The following is a 9,168-nucleotide window of genomic DNA, read 5'->3' as shown; positions in this document are numbered from 1 at the left end:
CCTCTGTCCTGATATATGCTATCAGATTTCCCAGACTGCTCTGGCTTTGTACTCTGGCAGCGTCGCTCCACGTGTATCTGCCGCCTGTCATCTTTTCATCAGTGAATCCGGCCTGTGCTTCCTCCAGTGTTTTGTCCCTACATGTCTTATCATTCCTCTCATAATGACAGAAGCTTTTTTTCATGTTTCTTTTTACTTCTGGCTCCATTCGGTGCTTATGATCCAGCCAGTGTGAAAGCACTTGCCCTCTCTTTGATCCCAGTGTGTTCCCTGGAAATGTCCTTACCTACCTTTGCTGCGTGAGATCTCAGTTCACGTCCTTCATTTTGCTGCCAAAAGCCTTGTTCACCAGTTCTAAAAGTCTGGGGCTCACGGTTGTAGCTGTAGCTTGGTAAATTAGCTAGCTGTTTTTCTCTCTTGTTTTCCCTGCCTTCCTTGGTTCTGGCTGTTCAAGTCAAGAAAGGAATCTCTTGTCATGTCTCCCTGGGTCCTTATCACAGACTCCTGTGTGGTAGTTGAAGTCTAGATTTGTAAACTGCAGAATTTTAAGTGGTATAATTTTTGATTTTTTTAAAAATAAAGACCACTGTAGAGCCTACTTCTTTTGTTAGTACTTCTCATCTTTCATGATCCAGTTCTTGATGTTACTTGTATTTCCTTAGGCCATCTCTGTAGAATAGCTTAAGCTGGTTCGATTTATATGCTAAAGGCAGAATCCTGTATTTTTCCATTTCACAGCTTGTGTTATTTCAGTGGCACGTTTTAACAAGGCAAATTAAATTAGAAAAATCAAGTGTTTTAATCAGGGTAGTTTTCTTAATTTAGGTTTAGGAATTTGGTAAATAATTTAAAAATCCTGGATTTACTCTTATGTTTTTGTGCTGTTATTTGTGTTATTTTTATTACATAGAGAAAGAAATGTCAGTATTTTTCTGATTATGCCCTGAATCTGCAGAGCAGACAGGACTCAACCCATTGAACGTGTTTTTAAATGCTATCCTAGTTTAAAACTGTAGTCAGTTCCATTTTGCATCTTGTGTGTGTGCCTAGCTGGGTTGTAAAGGCTGCAGGAGAATGTGCTGCTAAAAAATGAAATTAATACTTTTCATCTTTTTTTTTTAGGGATAGGTTTGTGAGGAATTACTCCAAGATTCCTATTTTCTCTATATGATTTTGAATTGTGAGGATCCCTTTAATAATATGTACATAAATCTGATTGTTTGTGTATAGCCTATACTCATCTTGCTTTTGACAGTATCTATGGTTGTTGTGGTCCATAGTAAATACAGCCACAGTGACCTAGCTCTCATTTTCTTTGAGTCTTGGATCAGGACCTCATGTGGGAACAAGACCAAACCTTCCCTGGTAGGATGGAAGTGCAGCTACATTGCAGCTCAGTCTCCAGCTTGATGACAGGAGTAGGCTGTGACATGGGGTGTTGGCTCCAGGCTGCAACCCAGGTCTGTACCTCTTCCCTCCAAAAGCTCTTCTGTCTGCCAGTCAGTTTTGCTGTGCTGTCTGAATAATGTCCCACCACACTTTACCTCCTTGGTCTGTGGAGCTCCAGTATTTGCCCTGAGCAACTGTGAGATCTGCCTTGATGCCAAGGCTTTTGCTGTAACACATTCTGCATTCACTTGTACACATGCAACCTTATCGATTCACCCTTGTTTATGATGCTCTGTCCTTCCGAAAATTATTTATATCATCTATGTGTCGTTGAGTTATCTAGGGAAGCTGTAGTTAGACATTTAGCAACACATCCCTGGGAGACTTTACTTCTGTCAGGTTTTTGCTGCTGTTTTAGGGTCTTTGTGTTATTTTCAGTGGCTTTTCATTTACTGTGGGAATCCCATTTTGGAATTAACTACATGTTTCAGCAGTTTGTGGGATTTCCAGGAAAGGTGGCATTATCTTTTTTTGTATCATATGTCTTTCCTGCAATTGTGGTTTCATAGTCTTTCAAATTAACTATATATGGACTTTATATAAGTTTTGGTTTTAGAAAAGTTACATATTTTGGCTACTGTCTGTAGTACATTGCTATCCTGGTATTAGTAATAACGAGTCAGGAATAGTTCTAAGGGACTCAACATGACTAATATTTAACTTAAATGGCTCAATTTTATTTTTTTTTTTTTTATATTTTGTCCTTATATGACCATTATTTCATTTTCTCTTATGGGTTTGTCCAGAAAGCTTAGGCACAACAACTGCTTGCTTACAGTAATGGAAGGTAGCTGCAGGAGAGGTGGCAGCAGTCAGTGGTTGCTGTTTTAAGTAGTGTGTAGTTCTTTGTGTTAGATTTTTGAAAAGCACATTTTTATTTTTGTCTGAGTGAGTAAAAAGTGTCGTCAGTATTTTCAGTTTTATAAGGGGCAGTCAGCAGGTTTTTAAGTAGGAACCAAAATTTAGAGTGGTATTTTTTTGTTTATAATTGTTAAGACTTCGGAACTTTTCTCAGTTGCTTTAATTTCATGTAGTGTTGTTAAAGTCAGTGGATTTGCTGTGATTTGTACCAACCATAGATGAGGCTCTATGGCTTTTGATAGCACTGGAAATCATTAAAAAGAACAAGGAAAAAGCGTTGGGGTTTTTTTTTTCTCATGGATACCGGCACTTCTCTTTTCTCCATTGGAAAGAAACCTCTGCTTGTTGTCTATGAGTGTTAGCACGTGTGCACATCGAGCGATCTCAGACTGTTCCTTACTTCCTCCAGCAAAGAGTTTAATCACTCTCCCGGGGTGGTACTTCACTGCTCTGTTTAATGAGTTGGTCAGGAGAGAGTTAGCGGAAGAGGTAGTGGAAGAGTCGGGCACTCGCACAGGTTAGTCGGTCAAGCTCTGCTCAGTAAGAGGTTGATTAAATAAACCTTTATAATTCACCAGCTTGCTGACCCCGTGCCATCTTTTGTTCCTCACCCAGTGGGACAATGCATGACTTACAAAGAAATTAAGTGAGAAGGGCAAAGGAGTGGAAATCCATCAGGATTCACTGCTTGTGCTATGCTCTTGGCTGGAAAGGGCATGAGTTAGGGCAGGTTAAGAGGTTATTTCCATGGTGGGCTTATGTAGTAGACACACATAACCGACACTACTATGATAAATGTAAACTACTGCTCATTGTGGTATGGCTTTGATATCTGTGTTGTATCAATGGGGCATCAGTCTTTGCATCTCTATTCCTGATACGTGAGTCTGTAGGGTGGGAAAGAGGTTTAAAAATTAGTGCATATTTAAGTGAAAGGTTAAAACTTTTGAGAGTTGTTCCATCCAGGCCTGTTGACTTGCACCTGGTCCTCTGAGAGGTTTGATCAACCTGGCTGAGGGGTTTCTCTCCCTTCAAGTCGGCCGACGTTGTCTTCATGGCCAACGGGGATGAGAGAGGGCACCTGGAGAAGTCATGAGGACCCAGCAAAGAGAATTGCTGGGAAGGGTGGCTGCCTCCCCTGTGTGTCTGCAGGGTTGAGGAGAGCAGGGGTGGGGCAGCGGAACACAAGTGCTCACTGCATGTGTTGTGTGGATGCGCAGGGAAGGCTGCATCTGGCTTGTTCTCATCTGTTTCTCACCCACACTGAAATGGTTCAGGAAGTAGTCCCTCGTGCTGAAGAGTTAACCTAGCATTGATATTCATGCTTCCTTGATGAAGACCTGTCCCATAGCTCTGCTTGACTCTCATCATGCATATTACTGATGTAATGGGCATGGCCATAGTGCTTGCTGCGTTCTGGTAGCTGGGATTTTAATGAAGTTTAGCTTAAAAAAACCCCAAAAAACAAATACAACTCTCTTTTTAAGACCCACAATGTGGCAGTTGTCATCCTGTGACAGTGCCTTTCACTTTGCCTGTCTCTTTACGGGAAACCCGCTGACCCGTGGAGCCATTGTGTAGGTATTGCTGGCAGTAATTTACCCTGTCACACACGCGGTAAGGAATTCATCATCAGAAATGCAGACTTTTACATATTTGTGAAGTGTCAGTTTGACAGAAGTACTGACAGCTGGCATCCTTCCAACAGACCAGTAATTGCTTAACTGTGAAAAATGGCAGAAGATAGACAAATGTATTGGAAAAAGAAAATCTCTAAAACACAGAAGTGGTGCTACTGTGATATAATTCATAACTGGTTGCTATTACAAAGAGTCACCTTCAAGTATTCGGGTCTGTTCTCCTTTCTTCTCTGGCAAGTGATGTACTCGATGACAGATAGCTCAGCAAAGCTATTTGACTGAAATCAGATGGTTTCTTACCTTGTTTGGTCTTTGTCCAACTTCTCTTGCCCACGTTTTGAGAGCAGGATGGGGCTGACTGGGCTTAATGCATTTTACAAATACTTTTGTCAGGTTATGGGAGAGCATATATTAAACATTCATTTCTACTGAGGTTGAAGTGGGATTTTAAATATTTAAAGGAGTAATTTATGTAAAGGGAATTCCTACTGCTTCCTAAAATGATCATTTCTCATAATTTGGGTTTGGATATCCATATTCAGTTAATCTAAAATTTCTCTTGCTTTCGTCTTACTCCCCTCACATTATCTCTTTTTGTTAAAATGTGTTCTCAATACATGCCAGCAGGCCTGTATTTTAAGCTAATTATGATTGTCATCCTTATTATACTTGATTACTTTTTCCCAAGGACAAAAATTGTTGGGCGAGTGGCATGGGGGTGGAAACTGGAGCTCTGAGCCAACAAATGTAATGATGACAGAACTGGGACACATTACCTGATCACTAAAATGATTCAGACCACTTGCAGATGAATTGTTTCCCTTGTTAATTCATGCAAACATGGCCTGGAGGTTAAAGGAATTGATCTTGAGATCAGGAGGTCTCTGTTTTATTTCCAACTCTGTCACCAGTTCGCTTTTTGACCTTCAGCAAGTCATGACTACGTCAATACACTTGCATTGATTTTCAGCTCATATGCATGATGTTAAGTGAGTGCTTCAGTATACTGCTAAATTTGGGCTGAAGTGGTACCTCCAAGGTTACGCAGGAAGGCTTTGAGAGAACCAAAAGCAGAGTCCATAAGTTAACTCCATTGGGAGGTATAAACTATGGGGCACCTTTGCTTCTTAGAAAAGAATTTTGACCCAAGACTAAGCTCACTGACTTTGAGAAGTAGATGTTCAAATGTAAGAACGGGGCACAAGGTATATGATGATAATGTGGAGGGAAACTATAAGAGGATTAGGCACTTCTCCAGCTGGACTGGTTAGCTCTTGCTAAATAAAATAGAGCTGTTCTATAGGAATTTTAAATGCAGACAAATAATAATATAGAGATGGATTTTTTCAGTAGAGAATCTAAAGTCTGAGTACTTTTTTCTGAAGCTGTTCTTGAATGCTCAATTTCAGACGTTGTATGTTTTATCATCAGCTATATCCTTTTGTTTTTTGATACCGGCTATTTTGCAGTTTAGTAACTCAAATTCTTCGGGCCAAGAGTAAGAGTTGCTGAAGTCGCTCATAGTGGAGGAAAGGAAGGTGAGAAGTAAACAGTGCTGAGTAACATGAGTAGTTGCTTGGAGTATAGATTTGAGAAAGACAATAGATGTTGCTGGTCTTGCTGCTACCTGAAAAAAAATCTGTAGTTTTTCTCTTTGCTTCAAAGTGAAATTCAGATTTTACACATGGAAAACTAATCCCCTCTACCAGTGACTAGTTCACTTCTGTCTTCCATATGGATGTAATCCTCGATAGCATTTATTACTCTATTGATATTGTTAACTATTCTGGGTCTTCCCCATGGTTTTTTGGTCCAGCCCCAGGCCTTTGCTGTAAGGGGGAGATTTTTCTCACGATCACTGAGAGCAGACTGGTCAATGTTTGCAGAGAGGGTGGTTATACCAGTGGGTCTTGGCTTGCCTCATCCTGCCCAGGGGAGCATCCTGTGCTCCCTGCTCTCCCCTCCCAACACCCTGTGCTCACTGTGTAAGGTGACTTCTCCATGCCCTGCTGTGTGATCTGGAAAGTCCCATTTGGCCTGAAGCCAGCTGGCTCGGAGCTGTCAGCGCTGCACGGAAGGCGGCAGTGGAGTTGGCTTGTGGCTGTGCTCTCTTTGCCTCATACCCTTCCATTGCTCTCTCCTTTCCCCTGGAAGGGCTCTGCAGTGGTGGGGGGAGCCAGCTGGGTGTCTGTGTGACCCGTGTCTCTGTTCCCTCTCGCCTGGGGCTGCGGTTGGCAAGCTACATCTGCCAGCGTGGGACCCCAGCCACCGACCGAGCAGCACAGCTTCTCTGCCTGCCTCCCTTTAGCTGGACGCTCCTTCTCGCTGTGGAGCACGGGCAGCAGCTTGCATCAGGATAGGCAGATGGTTCATAAAGTACCGTGCTTTTATTTTTATCCAGTGTAGCCAAGGCACTGGTAGCATAACTCAAAAGAGTAACCTCATAATAAACTCATGCTTGCATTCAAAATCTGGGCTGGGTGTCCCTGCTTGGTGGTCTTTTGCTGCTGCCTCTTTTGGAGCAGCTTGAATCTGCATGGGTTGGTCGTGTGTTCGGCTGCGGTTACCAGCACGGTACCAGCCTGTACTTTAGGAAACAGCTATAATTCAGGCAAGCTGTTGTGTTCAGTGCTGGATTGTGTAATTTGTATTTTGAATAACCTCCTGGGTGTGACTCTGTGTAAGTTCAGTAACACTGGTGCCTGTGTAATGAGAGCAGTGAATTACAGAATCGAGTTAAGAAGGTGGACAAATCTTTCCTGTAAAGGCTGCCATTGAAAAGGGAAAGGTAGTAGAATTTGGTTCCTTTTTTTTTTTTTTTTAATTTCATTTTTTTTAAGCTTTAAATTGTTTTTTAATTTGTTCCAAATAGATGCAGCTTTTTATAAAAGCTTTTTTTGCTTTGTCATTTTTCTCCTCATTTTCTTAAGTTTTTTAAACTAACTTTTATTCCACTGCAGAGGAGAAAGGTCATGCAAAGCGGGAGAAGGTGATTTAGGGAGGAAGAAGTGTCTGTTCTTGCTGCGTTCTACGCTTCTCAAGTCAAACAGTAATATTGATTGCTGCAATGTCATATCTGTTAGAAATAAATTGTATCATTAGTGACCATTGGAGGTGGCCTGCAGTTCATCCCGCTCATCTTCTCTCAGTGTGATTTGGGGAGTAAGATGTATTTAAGTGCTTGTTAGAGGCACTAGTGCGTAGACAGTGATTTCACCAAGTGACAAGTGGTGGGACTGGCTGTCACCCTGCCTGTGGTTAGCTTGACTCCTGGACTTGATGACTGCTTTTAATGGCTGTGTTTTACTGGGAAGCTGAAAATCTTCCTTTGGCGTTTGTCATTAGTCTGGCATACTGTATTTGATGTGGCCGGTAAAAGACCTTTTGTGTTTCACACATTTTCCCCCGTCTTTAATCCTGACCTAAGATTTTCGATGAGGAGGAGAAATGGCATTGCTGGGAGGGAGCTGCTGCTGTGGAAGGAGATTGCAGAGCCTGGGTTACTGGTGTGACCATGTTCTGTCTGGATGGTGAGGAAAAAAAATGCTGTTTGGGTTTGGAAGAACCATTTTGGTCACTTCTCAGTATTAAAGTCTATCTGAGTTATCTTAATCTCTAGTTTAAAGGGAGGGAAGAAGCCTGCGTTTTGTTTTGTCTGTGGGGAGCAAACAGATGCTGTTTGAAAAACAGGGCAGAAAGGAAATGAAATCTTGTGGGTTTTTCCTTCGGTGTTGTCCTTGCAATAAAAAGCTACGATGTAGCTTGTTGACTTTTGATTAGACAAATAGTGAGGGAAACCCCTGGTGCTGGAAACCCTTAGTCATGTGCATAGTTTAACTCTGTGTTTTGGCTGTAGGAAGAACTAACAGATGAAGGAGAGAAATCCTTGTGTTTGGTTGGGACTCGCTGTACTTTTTTGTTTCCCCTTTTCTGTCCCTGCCCTATGTGTTTTATTTAGGGTTGACTTCAGGATAGGGATGACTTGACCCTTAGCTGTTTTTTGGGATGAGCAGCTTGGGATGTACCCCAACCTGCCCTCAGTCCTGAGCACCATCCAGAGGGAGACCAGAAGATTCAGCTCCCATCTGGCCATGAGGAGGACTCTTCGAGGCTTCCTTGTGTGGAATAAAATGGGAATACAACCAGAGATTTCTTTCCACACAAAGAAGCTTTGATGAAAAGAACCAGCTCCAGCAGGGACTTTTTGAAGCAAAACAGATCTGGAAAGAGATAGCTGATGCTGTGTTGTCCAATGGAAAACTGGTGTTTAGCACTAGCTGTCGTGGGGGTGATATTTGGAGAGTTGGATGATGCCATCGGGGTGCTTTGAAGAAAAAAGCCACAAGTGAAAGCTTATGGAGGAGCTCACACAAAATCCCTAAATACATATTATTCCTAAGAGCTTGAACTTTATCCTAAGTCAGTTTATTTGAATTCCAGTACATAGCAGCATTACTAGTATGGCAAGAGGACAGCAAAGAGAGCCTCCTACTTAAAAGGACACTCCTCAGTGAGGCAGAAATTAAGTGAGGTCCTCTGGGGCTGGGTTAGGCTGATGGAGGACATGGACATTAGGACCGTTGTCCTGTCTTTGAAGGGAAGTAGCACAACTGCAACAGAAACAGTTAAATTCTCTTGACATTGTAAGCAGAGCGTACAGCAAACCACCCTGTATTTTAATTTCCCCATAGTATAAGGAGGACACAAATGAACATCTGCATAGCACAGAATTAATATTGTTCATGTTAGAGGATCTGAATAAAATCACTGGTTACCTTCACTGTGCACTTGGTTTTTATATTGCAATTACCTCAGGGTGATTGGAAGCTCTGATTTTTCAGGTTTACAGACATCCTCATCTACAGCCTTTGTATGCCTTGTTATTTAGCGGGCAATGCCAGACAACAACAAAAAAAGAATATAGCGAAGGTCTTGAGCAGCAAAATTAGTCAGTGCTAGTGGTTTGGATTTTTTTTTTTTTTTTAAATACGCATATTCAGCTCTCATTTGAAATTAGCACACATTTGGTGGAAGCCACAGATGCAGTATAGGTAGTTTCTGCAAGGTTAATGACAGTGGGTTATCATCCTGAGGTCTCTATTTAAGGTTACCATTTCAAGAAAGCATTCATAGCTGTGGTAAAAGCAGCCTTCGCTTCTAAGGCTGCAATCTTTGTTTTTCTGACACTGATTTTAGCTGGAGCACCCAGCACCATTGC

This window comes from Antrostomus carolinensis, unplaced genomic scaffold, assembly GCF_000700745.2.
Source record: "Antrostomus carolinensis isolate BGI_N321 unplaced genomic scaffold, ASM70074v2 scaffold3807, whole genome shotgun sequence".
In the NCBI taxonomy this organism is placed as follows: domain Eukaryota; kingdom Metazoa; phylum Chordata; class Aves; order Caprimulgiformes; family Caprimulgidae; genus Antrostomus; species Antrostomus carolinensis.
This window is presented reverse-complemented; position numbering follows the sequence as displayed.